This window comes from Mustela lutreola, chromosome 3, assembly GCF_030435805.1.
Source record: "Mustela lutreola isolate mMusLut2 chromosome 3, mMusLut2.pri, whole genome shotgun sequence".
NCBI classification, from domain to species: domain Eukaryota; kingdom Metazoa; phylum Chordata; class Mammalia; order Carnivora; family Mustelidae; genus Mustela; species Mustela lutreola.
Window position 1 is genome coordinate 35,416,790 of NC_081292.1, and position 17,081 is coordinate 35,433,870.

At 40.3% G+C, this 17,081-nt stretch overlaps 1 protein-coding gene across 2 annotated transcripts in view; it reads left to right on the forward strand.

The window, feature by feature from the left end:
- The window catches only part of NCALD (neurocalcin delta), a 398,244-nt gene that overhangs the window by 122,350 nt on the left and 258,813 nt on the right, over positions 1 to 17,081 (forward strand). For both annotated transcript variants that reach the window (XM_059165892.1, XM_059165893.1), the window contains exon 2: positions 746 to 798. The gene's annotated coding sequence lies outside the window, so the exon portion shown is untranslated. The remainder of the gene's footprint in view (positions 1 to 745; positions 799 to 17,081) is intronic.

Below are 17,081 nucleotides of genomic sequence, written 5' to 3' on the forward strand. Positions count from 1 at the left end.
TTTACTGTGAGACCAGGGCTGGGTGAGGCATAAGGATATAGCTGTGAACAAAGCAATCATGATCCCTGGGCTCCCAGGGAAGACAAGGTCTACTGAATTATGAGTTGCATGCATGATGTTACAGAGAAGTGCTAGCTTCTTTGGAAGTATAAAGAGAGGAACTTAAGATGGTCGAAGGGGGCAGGGGAGCAGATGGCTGACTGAGGAAGTGACACTTGAGTGGAGAATGGAAGGACAAGTAGGAAATAGTCAAGTGGAGGTGAGTGGGAGGGGGCGATAATCTTGGCAGAGGGAGAGAACATTGTGTATGAAAGCAGCAAAGTGGCAAGGAAGGAGAAGCTGAAGGAGGTATAGGGTAACTGGAGCACGGACAGTGTTCTGGAGATGAGAAACAAAGCTAGAGACGTAGGTGGGCCTTAGATGATGAAAGGCTCTATAGGACATGACAAAAAGGTTGCCCAAGTATAAGAGGAAGTTATGGAAGGGGTTTCAGGAGGAGTGTAGTCTGTGTCCTCAAACTTTGGAATTGCCATTCTGGCTGCCAAATGGAAGGCTGTAGGACAAGAGCATGGTAGTAGCCATCCTCACTTGATTCCAGGGAAGGAAATTGGGGTGGGCAGAAGTAATCAAATGATGTGGGGGAATCCTGGAGTAAGCAATAGTTCCCATCACTGATTGCATTCCTCAGATATTATATCCTTAATTCCTGATAATCTAACACAATAACTTTCTTTGTTTTTGACAGAGTGACTTCTTCTGACTTGAGCCTACAGCGTGCTTTGAGAAATCTGCCACCAGGTAAATATAGAACAAGAGCTTTCAGATTTATAAGCCACACTTCTCTCCCAAGACTCCCTAAGACCTAAATTCAACATCTTATTTAATCCTTGGAATAGCCCTATGAGTCAGGTGTTGCCTTATTTCCATCTTGTACATGAGGAAGTAGAGGCACAGAGAGGTCTGGCAATTTTATCAACATGCACAAAGGTGCTTAGGGCAGCATAAATTACAGTAGCTGAATGAAACAAAAAGGAGAGAATCTAAACATCCAACAGTAGTTAAATTGTATCAAATCAATGAGGGTATATCATTTTTGATGGTAGTACTTTACCAATATTCTTTATCAGATTAAGAAATTTCTTTCCTACTCCTGGTTTGTTAAAAGTAAATTAGGTCACCTGTACATTGAATTTTATTGAATGTTTTTCTAATCTACTGAAGTGATCAAGTGATTTTTATCCTTTGATAAAAATTTTGTTCATGGTAATTTAGCCCCCCTCCTCCATTAATTGATTTTCTAATGTTAAGCTATCTTGCATTGCTAATGATACATACCCTTTACAGAAAGGTACTCAGTGAGATGTAGTTTGCTAAACTATGTCCTGAGATTGGCTAAAATTTTCCTGTCTAGTATTTTCACTATCAGGAATGGTTTTCAAAATACTAGAATTCCTGGCTACTTGGATGTGTGATGAAATTTGACACCAAAACAGTTTGGGTGTGGTGTTTTCCTTGAGGGAAGAATTTTCACCTACTGTTTTGATTTCTGACTTATTTAGATTTTCTATTTCTTCTTGAGTCAGTTTTGTTAAGTTATGGTTTTGGCTACATACACACATTTCTGTTGGCTTTGTTTGCAGGAGGGGAATTTCTGGGTCTTGGAGTAGGTATATGTTCAGCGTTAGCAGACTCTATCAAAGAATTTTTCAAAATGGTTGCATTGATTTAAAACTTTACATGCCAGTCAGGAATATGTGATGGTTCTGGTTTTCCATATTTTCCCAATACAAGGTTTTTTCTGTTTTTGTTAGTTTGGTTGCTTTTTATTTAAGCTCTACTGGTGAGTGTGTAGTATCATATTGTAGTTTTAATTTGTATTTCCCTATAGACCAGTAAAGTGAAGTACATTTTCATATGTTAATTGACTGTCCATATATCCTGTTTTATTTCAAATCTTAAAAAAAATTGAGGTGATTACTCTGTTTTTTTTTTTTAATTGAGTTGTCTTATTGAATTATCTTTTTTTTTAATTGTAGACATTTTTAATAATATGTACTCTGGATTTGAGCTTTTGCTAGGATTATATGTGTTGTAAATATCTCCTCTTTTTCCTGGGGTTTATCTTTCACTCTCTTTTTAATGAACAGAAATTCCTTTAAAATGGTACAAAGTATTTGTTTTTTTGTTTTCCTTTGTGGTTGGCACTATTGTGTCCTATTTAAGAAATCTTGGCCTTATTCGAAGATCAGAAAGATATTTTCTATTTCCTTCTGAAAGCTATTTCATTCTACTTTTATATTATGATCTGTAATATATCTGAAATTGATTCCATTGTGTATCATGTGAAGTAGAGGGTCAAGATTAATTTTTTCCATGTGGATACACACTTGACCAAGTACCATCCTTTGGCTGAAGTACTATTTATCTATTTATTTATTTTGGTTAGGCTTCCTGAGGAATAATTAATACATGGTAAAATTCACTCTGTTGAAGTTTATGGTTTGATAAGTTTCAACAAATGTATAGTCATGTAACCACCACCACAGCCACCACCACGGTCTTCTACACCTGGAAGAGTGTTGTTCATAGAAGATCTACTTTCCCTACTTGCTACCCTGACAATTACTGATCTGATTTCTGTCCCAGAATTTTTCTTTTTTCATAATATGTAAATGAAGTCATAGAGTATATAGACTTCCATTTCAGACTTCTTTTACTTTGCATAGGATTTTGAGATTCATACCTGTTTTTACCTGTATTGGTAGTTCATTCTTTTTTATTGCTGAGTGGAATTCCACTGTGTGGATGTACCACAATGTGTTTATCCATTCACCAATTGATGAACACTTGGGTTATTTATAGTTTTTGGCTATCTGAATAAAGCTACTGTGATCATTAGTTAATGGGTCTTTGTATAGATTTATGTTTTCACTTTTCTTGGTTAAGTTACTAGCAGTCAGATTATTGGGTCATAAGGTAAGTATGGCAATTGTATGTTTAATATTATTTGAGAACAATCCCTCTGGCTGTTTCTTTCTTTCTTTTTTTTTTTTTTTTTTTAAGATTTTATTTATTTATTTGGCAGAGAGAGAGATCACAAGTAGGCAGAGAGAGAGGCAGAGAGAAAGGGAAGCAGGCTCCCTGCCTAGCAGAGAGCCCGATGAGGGGCTCGATCCCAGGACCCTGGGATCATGACCTGAGCCGAAGGCAGAGGCTTTAACCCACTGAGCCACCCAGGTGCCTCCCCTCTGGCTGTTTCAAAGTGACTGTGTCATTTTGCATTCCAGTCAGCAATATATTAATGTGTTACTTGCTCCACAGCCTCCCAATACTTGGTATTAATCAGTCTTTGTAATTTTAGGAATTTGAGTTGGTATACAGTGGTACCTCATTGTAGCTTTCATTCTCATTTCCCTTATATGTTAAGTACCTTTTCATTTGTTTCTTTACCATCTGTATATCTTCTTTGGTGAAATGTCTGTTCAAATCATTCACCCATTTTTAAACTTATATTACCTATCTTTCTGTTACAGATCTTTAATTGAATATATTGGGGATACCAGCTCTTTATCAAATATGTGCTTGCAAATACCTTTTCCCAATCTCTGGCTTTTTTTTTTTTTTTCCATATTCTTAAAAGTGTCATTAAAAGGGCAGAATTTTTAATTTTCATTTAATTTCACAAGTTCAACTTATCAATTTTTTTCTTTTATGAGTATCAGTTTTGTATCCTAAGAAATCCTTCCTAAAACCAGGACTACAAATATGTACTTTTTTTTGGTAGAAATTATATAGTTTTAAATGTTGTATTTAGTTATATATTTTGAGGTAATTTTTGTATCTGGCGTGAGGTAAAAGTCACAGTTCACTTTTTTATATGGACGTCTAGGTTTTCCAGCACTATGTGTTTAAAAAGGCTATAGTTTGTCCTCTTTAATTACCTTGGCACTCTTTCTTTCTCTCCTCCAGTGCTCTAATTAAGTGCATATCAGACTATATGATAATGCTCTATAGCTCTCGGATACTTAAAAAAAATTCTCATTTCTCTTTAGATAATTTCTATTGATCAATCTGAAAGTTTACTGATTCTTTAAATGTGTCCTATCAAATGAAATTTTTACTTCTGATAGGCATTTTTTATTTCTAGAATTTCTCTTTGTTTCCTATAGTTTCCATGTCTCTCCTGATTTTTTCTATCTTTTCTTGCATTTATTCTTCTTTTCCATGAGTACCTTTTACATATTAATCATAGCTATATTAAACTCTCAGTCTGAGTGTTCCAAAATCTGAATCATCTCTGTCTAGTTGCTCTGTCTTGGCGGTGGATTGATTTTCCTCAGTTTTAAAAATATGTCATAATTTTGGTTGAATGTTGGACATTGCTTTTAGAAAAGCAGTAAATAATATTGCTATCCAGAAATGGCACACTTCTTCTTTTGTCAGGTGATCGATGTGAGGGGTCATGTTAATCTTGTTAGCAGATGACAAGATCAGTAAGTAGTTAATAGGGAAGTTAGTAGGGTGGGACTGGGCTCCCGGCTGCTGGAGTTACCCTCAGCCCACCAGACGCCAGCATTCTTCAGTGGTAGCCTGTAGTTACCTTGTGCTTAGTGTGGCCGGTGTGCCAGAGGGTCTTTCTCACTGTCACGCTCTATCCTCAGCTTTCAGCAGACTGGCCACACCTGCTCCACTGAAGGGATCTCTTTCCATGTTGGTGCTCATCTAGAAGTAGACCATTCTTGCCCTGTGCTCAGCGTAATGCAGCGACTGTGGTGGTGGAGTTGTCCGTTTTTCTGGTCCAGCCTCAGTCTTGGGCAGGCCTTGTGTGTCTACACCTCGGGACCTGGTCTTTGTCCCTGTTCCTTCTCCTCTTCCTGGCGGTCTATCTCTGCCTTGTGTCTGCGGGTATCTTGGGGAGAGAGACTTTCCTCCCCCTCCCTGGTGGGGGGTATAGGTAGCGGACCTCTTCTTCATGTCATTACTGGACTCTGGGTCTGAGAGTTTGTTGTCTTTCCATCAGGGCAGATAGCTTTTGCTTCTGCCCTTCTCAAGAATCAGTGGATCTTTGCTTGAGTCTAGGGAGTGGGATGGTTTTCTGCTCTTCTCCCAGTGGAGAAGAGCTTAATGTGGAATAGAATTGTGGGAAGTGGATGGATTTCTGGCCTGTGTCCTTCTAAAAGATCACTCTTCAGTCCCTAACAGTCCTTCTCAGGAGTAGCACTAGAAACCTATGGGGAAAGAAGCTGAAGAGAGGCTCTCGGGGATTCTATACTGTCATGCTAGTACACACTAGTCCCGTAGGATTCATCAATATGGTGGCTGTTTTCTTCTTCCCTGCTTTTATGGTGGTCACTCCTTCCTATGATACTCTGTCAAAGGTCACAGTCTGGGTGTCCCATCTGCCTTGGAGATCCATGCTGTTCTCTAAATTAGTTCACCTGGTTGTCTTGTGACCTTAGCTCTCTGACCGGCTCAGGGCAAGTCATGCTTCTGTTGATAGACAGCTTTTTCTGTGGCTTTGTGTATCTTCAGTGGATGCAGAACGATGTTGTAGCTTTTTAAGAGTCTCTGGTCTTAAAGGGAGATTTGGGTTGTAAATCAAAATGCCAGTCCAAAATGGATGAAAGTCGAATCAAAAGAAGGCAATAAAACCACAATCTAAAACTTAATGGGAAAACTGAGAGGCTTTAAATTTTCTTCTTCTCTTGGGTTGGCATTCTTCTTTTTTCTTTCTCAGGAAGTAACTGCCTATGGGGGCAGGAACTGCACAATAGAATAGCTTGATTGTGGCCTCTCCCTGCCCTCGTTGCCTTCATGAGAAGGAGAGGAGAAAGGGAGGCCCGGGAAAAGAAAACAAGAAAGAGATTGCAAGCAGGCACTGCGGAGGTTTGTGGTGTCTCAGAAAAGGGGTGTGAAGCACAGTGTCCTGAAGAAGACCAGATGGCCACGGCACTTAGGAGTGCAATGTCGTGATTCCAGATGCGTCTTGATTCCCCAGCATGCCAGGCACAGTCATGTCGACTTACGGCTTGGATATGTTTAACCCTCTGTATCCTTGCTACTCCAGGGGTGGTCTGGGGACCAGCGGCAGCAGCAGCAGCCCCTGAGAACAGGTTAGAAATGTGGAGTGCACATCCCATTCAGACCCGATGAATCAGAACCTACATTTTAACAAGATTCGGAGGGCTTCTTATGCCCTTGGATCTTTGAGAAGTGGTGTTTTACAAAATCGCTGTTTCTTTTCCCTTTTAGCCAACTGTGCTTTTAATAATGAGATTAAAATCCTTCGAAGTCAAAATATTGTGAAGGTAATCCTACCTTAAGAATAAACTGGGACATAGTGCATAAAAAAAGGCATTTAAATGAATTTTCTAATTAAGTTACTGAATTTAATTGAACAATGATCATTGATATGCGTGCTTAAAATCTTATTTTCAAAAGCTTTCTTGAGCTTTGGTTCCTAGCCCTCAAAAACCTTGACTTTTTCTTGTAGCAAGGATTTTTCTGTTGCTTCTTCTTATAAAGGTATTTCTTAGACCTATGAAGCTGGCTTCATAGGGGCACTTTGGCCTTCCTCTCTTCAGTTTAAGAAAGAAGTTCCTGAGGGATCCGAAGGGGCACGTGCACCTGAATGTTTATAGCAGCAATGTCTATAATAGCCAAACTATGGAAAGAACCTAGATGTCCATCAACAGATGAATGGATAAAGAAGATGTGGTATATATACACAATGGAATACTATGCAGCCATCAAAAGAAATGAAATCTTGCCATTTGCGACGATGTGGATGGAACTAGAGGGTATCATGCTTAGTGAAATAAGTCAATCGGAGAAAGACAACTATCATATGATCTCCCTGATATGAGGAAGTGGAGATGCAACATGGGGGGTTAAGGGGGTAGGAGAAGAATAAATGAAACAAGATGGGATTGGGAGGGAGACAAACCGTAAGTGACTCATAGTCTCACAAAACAAACTGAGGGTTGCTGGGGGGAGGGGGATTGGGAGAGGGGGGTGGGGTTATGGACATTGGGGAGGGTATGTGCTGGGGTGAGTGCTGTGAAGTGTGTAAGCCTGGCGATTCATAGACGTGTACCCCGGGGATAAAATTATATTATATGTTTATAAAAAATAAAAATAAAAAATAAATTAAAAAAAAAAAGAAAGGAAGTAGTTCCTGCGTGAAGCCTCTATTGATGCTTCAAAACCTGGCCTGAAGGGTTCCAGCAAGGACCTATCCCTCTGTGAAGTTCCTTGCCAAGAGCCCTCAGCTTTCAAATCTTCCCAACTTTGAGTACGTTGTGATGAAATGATGGGAATATGCTGCCAGAATTCTGATTTTCTTTATTTTTCCTCAACTTTCTATAAAAGTTAATTTTATACTTATCCCAATTCTTAAGTTGTCCTCTTTCCTTTGATACCATAAAAAAGCCAGCCACGATCGCTAGAATATAGTGCCTGCTTTCGTTCTCCCTTTCCTTGTCTTTCCATGTCTCTGACATGAAGTCAGAGAGTTCTGGTGATATTGTTACATTGCTTTAACATATTTTTTTCAATGTGGGACCATCATGTGTGTGTTCTCAGCATGTCAACAGAGAAAGGCACAAGGCCAACCCAGGCAAAGAGTAGTCTCAGTTGCCCGAGGCCACTAAATTCTGCTTTAATGTCAATGGTCACCCTTAGCTGCAAGGGAGTCTGGGAAATGGATCTTTGGAGTTGGGCACATTGCTGCTGGGTTTGCAATGGGTGGGGAACTGAATGCAGACTCCAGACAGGGAGTTAAATGTCGGCTTTATTCCCAGGGATACTGGATTGGAGAAGGAGCTTAAATTATGGTCACGGCCAGCTGTTATCAGGCCTCCTATTACTTTTGCTGCTGAAATAGTCATTCATGGGAAAGAAAAATAAATACTGCTAAGGCCAGAAGTAGAAGGGAGGGTGCCCAGACCTCCAGGTCCTTTCCCTCAGTCTCGGCCCCTTGAGAAGTCACTTCCTGGAGGAGGGGTGAAGGGATAAATCAAAGGGAAGCTGTCATCTTCCAGTAGTTTTAAGAAGACAAAGGGTTTGGTCTTTTGTGCCCTGGGGAGGAGAGCATGGTGTTCCTCCTGATAATTGTTATATACATATGTGTGTGTTACACACAAACACACACACTCTCTCTCTCAGTATAATTCTGTAGAATGATGCTGTTGTGTTATATTTGTTTCTTATATACATTTCTCAACTCCTGCTGTTAATGACCTTGTAGTATAGTTAATCATTGGCTATGGGAGCTGAGAAAAGGGAGAGTTTGCACGTGCTGAAGTTGTGAATTCCTCACAAAGGAGGTGCAGACAAACTGTGTATACGTTGTAAAGACTGGGTAGCATTGTCCCAGGTAGAGAAGGGCGAGTCGTGGCGAATGCAGCATGGGCTGTAGCCAGCAGACTTCCAAGCTCCTTTGGAAGCCCCCATAGGATTCTTCCTAGGGTCCCCTCCACCGCCACATAGCAGCCCACCAACCAACCAACAAGCTGCTACTATTCCCCTCACCGACTGGTATGCAGCAGCCTTATCATCTTTGACTCCTGCTGTCAGGCCGATTTGGAAACCCACAACAAGCCCAGCTCCCTACACAAGGCTCAGCTCAGGCTTGTGAGCTGACAGCTAATTGTCGCTGCTGATTACTTTTGCTGACAGTGCTTTGTGGCTATTTTGGTTTTTCTCGAGCATTCCTTAATTAGAGGAAATGACATCGCGTGCTGTCCACTAAGTCTCTTGTTGGATATTATTATATTTGTTAAGAGAATCAGGCAATAATTTGTTAAGAGAATCAGAATACCCTGCAAGCTGGGTATGAGGGTCGTGGCCTGCGGTGCAGTTGGCTTGGCAAAGCAGTGACCCCCTACCCAACTGAATCAGCTTTGCCACTGGTGTTAGGGGAGAACATTTTACATTTACATTTACATTGGGCTCAAGTACGCAAGGCTCTTTGGGGCCTCATGTTCCTGTAGCAATGTCACACGGAAGCTTAATGCCTACAGTGGCTCTTGCCCTGGATGGCATCCTGGTTCTCTTCTCCCTGCAATAAGCTAGTTCAGGGTTCCTTTGATATTTACCTTTCTGGTTGACCTGGAAAGATGCTTCCATTTTTTTCCCTGGAGAAATACAGATGTGACCAAGGATGGCTCCTATTTGGTGAAGTTTTAGAGGTGGTTTCCATGTAGTATGAGAACGGTAGTAAGTGAGATCTTACTACATTGCTTTAATTAGCAAGAAGAATGCACTTATGTTAGAAACTATTCTGAATTCATAAAATAAGTTTGAAGAGCTTTATAACTTTTCGCAGACTGAAATCCACAGAATAACTTTTACCAGCTGTTTTTTAAGTATGACTACCTTCTAAAGCTACCTTACTGAATGCTTTATTTTGGAATAGCTGTGTTTTTTTTCACATAAACCATGTGTGAAAGTTTAAAAAAAAATCAGTTTGTCTGTCTAATGAGTATGGACTGTATTTTTTTTTCCCTAAGTTTTTGGTTTTGGTATTAACCGCTTTACAATAAGGATTATTAAGTCTGGTAGGGTGCCCTCAGGTTTCCCAAAACAGCATGAGACATACCTCCTTCCCTCAAAGAACTTACCTTCTAATTGGGAAACTAACATTCTCCAGTAGTCCTTTCTGCATGGCTTCCTCAAACAATGAATGTGATTATGTGGTTTTTCTCTAGGAATGTTGAGTGTTGGAGCAGAGAACACAGAATACAGGATGAATCCAGGGTTAAAAAGAGAAGAGGACAAACATACTGAGGGTTCTGTGGAGAGATCATAAGCATCAGATTATTCCCAGAAGGAAAGGAGCCCAAGGGGTGTGTGTAGGTGGAGAGGGGTGGGAAGGATCATGAAGGTGGAGGAAGTAATTAATGGACATGGTGGGTGGATGGAAGGACTCCATGAGGTCATCAAAGACATGGAGAGTATTAAGGGGTGGGAGAGGTAGAGCAAAATGCTACCTATTTCCTGCAAGTCTGTCTTATCTCTTCAACCAAAGGGTAAAACGGAGCCAGGCCTGGTATTTCTTTTATGTCTCTTTTAGCTCTTGGTTCATTCTGATGCTCTAGCATGTGCTTCCTAGATATTTCCTGAAGAAATTCAGCTCACTCATGGGTTTTGTGAAGATCATTTGGGGTCAGTGATCAAATTTCTTTCACACATGTGGAAATGATTGAAGTGCTCATTGGTTTATGTCTCTGGTGAGCCCCAAAGTGATTCCTGGTCTAATCTGAGGGTGTGAGCACTCACACGTGTGCTACAGTGAGGAAGTCTCTGTCATCTGATATTTGTTCATTCCTGTTGGGGGAAGGGAAAGCATCACCGAGACAGTCTAGGTAGACTTCAGAGTCCCACGTGCCGGATGTGATTTCTCCTCACCGGTAGAGCCAAAAATGCTGTTTCTTTATAGAAGCCAATAGTTTTCATTTTCCTTTTCATGATTTTTCCGGCTAAGTGAATTTGAAGTCCCACAGGAACAACCTCAGCTTCTTTCTGATCTTCTTACTGTCCCCCCTGCTCAATATTTAACTACTTCTTCAGTTTCTATTTAGCCGAAGTCATCCGCATGAAAGACTTCCAAAACTGAAATCACAGCAAAAGCTAGAGAATAAAATTCCAATTTGGAATAAAAGCTAAAACTTTACAAGATAGTCCTATATACTCTTGTATATTTTATAATGAACTTGCTGCTGCCTGGGCGCCATGCCCACTGTGAGTTCTTTGCAATGGTGTCTTCCAGTCACTAGGTACCTGCATGCTGGTCCAGCACTGGGATGCAGCGGAGGCTCGCGGCCATATGTGCACCTGCTGTGGTGTGTCAGATGTCCAGTTCAAACACACCAGCAGTGTCTGTAATGCAGATTTTCCTAGGTAGCATTGTAAGGTTCCTTAACCTGTACCTCAGACGCTGCAGACTTGATCAGAATCATGCGGTTACCATGGTATCCAGAGAGCCCTTAGAAGCTCATTGACTTCTCCAGGCAGAGAAAAAGATGGTAAACTGCTCCAGCGGAACACTTCCTACCTTAGAAGCTGAGAATAGACACTATATTTATCAGCAACAGCAAATCTGATTTTCAAAATTTCTCTCAAGCATAATCTTTGATATCTGCTGAAAACTGCTCACAGGTTATATGTGCTCGCACTGACTTTAGCAGATTTTCTTTTGTCGCTGATCTGGAAGCTTCTTTTTGAGTAAAATAGAAATGTGAATGGCTCTGGCTGAGAAACCCCTTTCAATTTTAGAGAAGCGTCGAAGTAACTGAGCCCTCCTGTTTGTTCAGGGAGAGTGAAGCAAAAATGGGTCTACCATGAATAGAATGGCAGGCCTGCTTTCTCCACAGAAGACTTCTCTCCTCTGATACAGTTCTTTGATGTTAATCTAATTCTCACTAATCACTAACTCCAAAGAAACAGAGTTTAGATCTTTGAAAGGATTGCTTTTTATGAAATCTTATTGTCTGAAATATCTGGTTAATGGAAAGGCCACAGGACCACTATCTTTTTGCCTTAGAGTTAGTGGACAGGGACTGTTTAAGTCATTAGTTTGCATTGCTTGACATTTTTTGTAACACTTTGCAATATTCAGAACCCATATACATCTGTTGTTATTTCAGCTATGTAACAGCCCTATAAAGGCAAAGAGAGATTTTTTAAAAAAATTTTTTATTTTTTATAAACATATATTATTTGCCCCAGGGGTACAGGTCTGTGAATCGCCAGGTTTACACACTTCAGAACAGAGAGATTTTTTTTAAATTCCCATCTTTTTTCTTTTCTTTCTTTTTTTTTTTTTTGAATGAGGTGATTGAAAGTGACAAAGAGTATGTCTCCTTTAAAATCAGTTCTTCCTGTTCCCAAGTCAGATTCCATTTGCCCTGTCATAGTGGGCGAAGCATGAGGATGGGAAGGGAGAACCCATGGCTTGTTTAGAACTTAACTGTTTAATCATTTGTCCCCCTGATCTGACTTCAAGCTACCTGAAGGTGGAAATTATTTTATTCATTGTTAAATTTCCAGGGCCTGGAATAGTGCCTGGCTCGATTAACATTTTTGCAAATGAACAAATAATAATAACATAATTAACATTTTCACCTCTACCTGTCCCCTTCTTACAAACTCCAATGGCGTAGAAAATGTTGAATATAAGAATTACAGGTATCTAAAATAAATAGTGATGTGGATGAGTGGGGAAGTCCATGAATGTAATGGGTGAAGAATATTGAACTGAGCTGTAGAAAAACACAGAAGATGCTGTAGTTATAGGCCCTGCCTTGAAGAGCTTGAAATCAGCTTGGAGAAGCCCACCATGGAAAAGATGAAGAAGACCACTCACTGTCTGTTTGGGAGGCTCTGCCCTCTTGGAAACTCGGTTGAGAGAAATAGAAAGGACACACATTGCAAAAAAACCTTGATCTCAGAGGGAGGAGGAAGTGGAAGAACTCTACTGTCACTTTCTTTGTTTGGTTCTATAATTACCTGTACCTTTTCAAGTGTTTTTATGCCAGAAACTAAATGCAGAGATTGGTCGAGGGATGAATCATTCTAATTAACTAGGATAGAAGGTGAACTTTGACAAAGCTTCAATTGGCTCTTTTCTTTAAATAGCCAAGTAATTATGCTGTAATTTAGCATCAGCAAACAATTCTTTCCATCCTATCTCAACCAGAACTAATAGCTTCCAAGTTCTTTAGGGGTGGTTCTTTCCAAGTTTCAGTCCTCAAACCACCTGCTAAAGTACCTGCTACTGAAATTGTGATTCAGAGGTCTGGTGCAGGGTCTGGGAATCTGCTTTATTTTTTTTTCCCTTTTCAATAAACATGTTCTTTTGGAATAATTTTATATTCATAGAAAAGTTGCCAAGATAGTATAGAAATTTCTTTTATTTCCTTCATCTAGCTTCCCCTAATGTTAACTTCTTAAGTAACCAGAATATATTTGTCATAATTAAGAAATTAATACCAGCAATAATACTAAGGTACAGACTTTATTCCAATTTTACCAGCTTTTACACTAACATCCTTTTCCTCTTCAGTCTAGGACATTCCATCCCATGTTCCATTTTGTCATCCTACCTCCTTTGTTTCCTTGGATCTGTGATGGTTTCCCAACTTCTCCTCAGATCTTCATTTTTAATCCTGGGGCTCAGAAGCATGTGGTGGGGATGGGTAGGGGAGAGTAGGGAATGTACCTCCCCCCCCTCCCCCTGCCTGAGGAAACCTTGTGCTTTTCCTTCCAAGTCATGCTCCTGTTGGTCAGGGACCCAGCAGGAAACAGAAGGCACACACTGCAGGACTCTGAAGAGAATTGGGCAAAAGTACTATTTACAGAGGTATAGACAGAGTGAAAGGAGCACATAAGGGATATTAAGACAATCAGGAATGCTTAGTAATGAGAAGCTTCTACTGTCTTTGGGATGGGGCCAAGAAGAGCAGGGCCTGCTCAGGTGGAGCAGTGGTCAGGGTATGCAGTGGAGAGCCGGCTACTGCCAGAACGGTGGGACTCCAATGTACAGAGGACATGGAGCAGGGACATCCGGGTCTTTCTCACCTCTGCCCTGGTCTCTTGCTTGTATCTCCCATTGACAGAACTCCACAAGGAACCAGAAGGCAGGGAATGGGCAACATTGTTCTTGGGCACAGAGGAGGGATGATGGGTGGAGAATGGGTCTGGAGAATGGATTTAGAGAGAGGTGTAAAGCAAAATGTGTAAAGCAAAATGTGTAATGCTGATATTAATTTCTTAATTAGAGATGGCCTGATTAGTTCACTGTGCCTGAGTTAAAATATCTGCTCTGCTTATTTATTTTTTTTTAAGATTTTATTTATTTATTTGTCAGAGAGAGAAGGAGAGAGAGCGAGTACAGGCGGACAGAATGGCAGGCAGAGGCAGAGGGAGAAGCAGGCTCCCTGCCGAGCAAGGAGCCTGATGTGGGACTTGATCCCAGGACGCTGGGATCATGACCTGAGCCGAAGGCAGCTGCTTAACCAACTGAGCCACCCAGGCGTCCCAAAATATCTGCTCTGCTTATTAATCCATAGTTCTTATGTCATTAGGAACCCATAGCTTAATTAAAAAAAAAAAAAAAGAGGATCCAATAAAAACATTACATTTGGTCTTGGAAACTGTATAGTTTTTCGGCTTATTGCAAATTCAACAAATACCCCTTTGCTGGGTTAATGAGATAAAGAGAATGGCAGTCTCCAGCTAAATACAGGAATATCCAGACTGAAGAAAAAGAAGTGCCATCTGAGATATAGTCTTAGAACAGATAATAGATTTTGAGTGTCATACACCACCTTGTACGATTTGGATAAAACAGTGCTTTAAATTTTTTTTCTATTTTGTTAATTGACCCTAGTGTTTGAAAGACATTGAAAGGTGAATTCTGGGCACCCAAGAAAAAAATTCAGACAATGTTCTTTTTCTAATTGCAAAAGAACAGGAATGGAATAAAAGCTCATCTTTTTCAAGCATCCATGTAACTTATGGAGAATCTCTAGTCTTCCGAACTGGCTTTCCTGGGATTTGTCCAGTGGGAATATTTTGATAGTGAAGATGAAAATGTTGTATTTTCCCCCTCATTTCAAAAAAGGAGAAGTTAGAAAGGAGGACTGTTAGGTATATGTTGCTGGTTTTGACATTAAGCTTGACATTTGCCCCAGTAGACAGCTGGGTAGAGGTTTGTTCTGCTCATGCATGTTTTTCACAGGTACTAGTCTTCTTTTGTGTTTGCTCACCATCCTCAGCCAGGATACAAACACTTCTGTATTTATTTTGCACAGTGGCTGCACTGGGATCTTGGCAGGAAACAGAATTTACCTCCGAGGGTTTGAATGAAGAGAGTTTAATGACGGGGCTGTTGCAAACCTGTGGGCTATGTTATAGGAAAAACAAGGGGTGGTTCAGCTCCCAGGAACTAACAGCAAAGGGGATGCCATTGCCCAGGCTGAAGGGATAAGAGGAACAGATGTAGAGTCCAGTGAGGGCTGTAATTATGGAGGAAGGGCCACTCAACAGAAGCCAAAGCTGCACAGGGAGAGAACTCTTGCTAGACACTGCAGTAAAACGGAGAGAAAATAGGGAAAAATAGCACCACACTGCTTTCTCCCACCTTTCCATATTTGACTGGTGCCCCCCGCACCAGTCAAACCCAACAGGAAGCTAGAAGCCCAGGGAGTCTAGGTGATCACAACCCTCCTGTCCTCCGGCTTGGGGCAGGAGAGGTGGTGTATGGTTGGGGGTATTGAAGGGGGGGGTATGGGGAATAACTATCAAAATGGTCCATTGCCATTGAGCCCCAAAATGATTACTTGTAACATTAGGTTTGGAGAAAATGAAAAGTGGATGCATCAAATTAATGAGCAAATTAATTTTCTGTAAAGCCACTCTTAACACTTTACAAGCTTACTACTCCCCTTGCTTGTTCTGAAGTTTTAGCACATAACAGCTCTGTTATGTTTTCTTAGCCTCACTATGTGGTGAGAAACACGTTGTGGTAAGAAACATGTTGACCCTTTAACATAATGGGAACCTCATTTTGACCTCCAGGGGTCCTGATGGAGGGTGACCAGCATAACTCGTGTTATTGGTTGTCCCAACTGCCATTTTAGAAATGGTCATTATAACAGGGACTGTAGTTCCCTCTTATCCGTGATTTTGCTTTCCATGATTTCAGTGTCCTTCTGTCAACTGTGGTCCACAGGCTGACGATGTTTGGTCCTTCTGAATATCATCAGGTAGTGCATCACAGTGCCTGTGTCGTTCATGTCACTTCATCTCATCACACAGACATTCTGTCATCTCACAATCATCACAAGAAGGATGAGTCCAGTAACACAGTTTGGGAGACCACATTAACATAGCTTATACTGCAGTATATTATTATAATTGTTCTATTTTACTGTTAGTTATTGTTAACCTCTTATTGTGCCTAGTTTATAAATTGAACTTGATCATAGGAATGTATGTGCAGGAAAAAACGTGGTATATGTAGGGTTTGTATTACCTGCAGTTTCAGGCATCCACTGCGGGCCTTGGAACATGATCCCAAAAGATAATGGGAGACTACTATATGCTTTTATTGTTTCAGTGGCTTGTTTCTTTTGAGGCTAACTGAAATTACCAAATAATCTTTTCCAGTTGTTCATTGATTATTTGTGCATGAATTATTTAATGAGAACAGACCCAGATAACCAAGTGGTAGAAAGGCTCATTTTGGGGGGAAAAGCATTCATTCTAGCCCATATATACCTTCAGTCAGAACATGAGTTGAAAATCAAACAAAAGCAAAGTAGCAAAACCATCTCTTTTTTTTAGATTTTCAATTGTTTAATCCAGTAGCAAACCATCTTAAAAGCTTCTGGCAGCTTGAACTAAACCTGGACCCAAGATCATTTAAGGATTTTTTTTTTTTTCTGGGAGGCTCAGAGAGCTGAAAATAGACTGGTTGCAGCAATTTCAGAAAAAGGACCTGAAAATGTTTTCTTTAGCTGAAGGTTTTTAGTGAGTGACAAGTCAGCAGTGCCCAGAAAATTGCGTTATTTGGAAAATAAATTCATATTTGATTTTCCTTTTCCTTGTGGGTTATTTCTCTTTAATGCTTCATATCAAATCTTTAAATGTGATGCAGTGACAGCCTATAAGTCTCCTCTAGTCACTGTAAATTTTTTTTCTATTATAACCCCACCTTTTCTTTCCAAATCTGTGGTGGATTCTTGGCAGGGCTACCTTTATCTAAAAGGCTCCAGAAAAAAATAAAATCACGCTTTTTGAGAATAGTATTTACTTATATATCTTGGTTAGTTAGTTGCTAGTATCAGTCTCAACTGTCTTTCCTGTTTCCTTAGTTTCAAAAAATGTCTGGCCTGGTTTTGTCTTCTGCCACCGTGGCTGATCTGTTTAAATTATGAAGATGTTAAAGAAAAAGGTTTAAAAAAATCATCATAAGCTATTCATTCTAGAAGTCGATTGGCTCTAAGTTCAAGGGCTTTCATAGCTTAAATGAGTTTAATTGCCATTTTGAGCAAAACGAAAGAAAAAAAAAATCT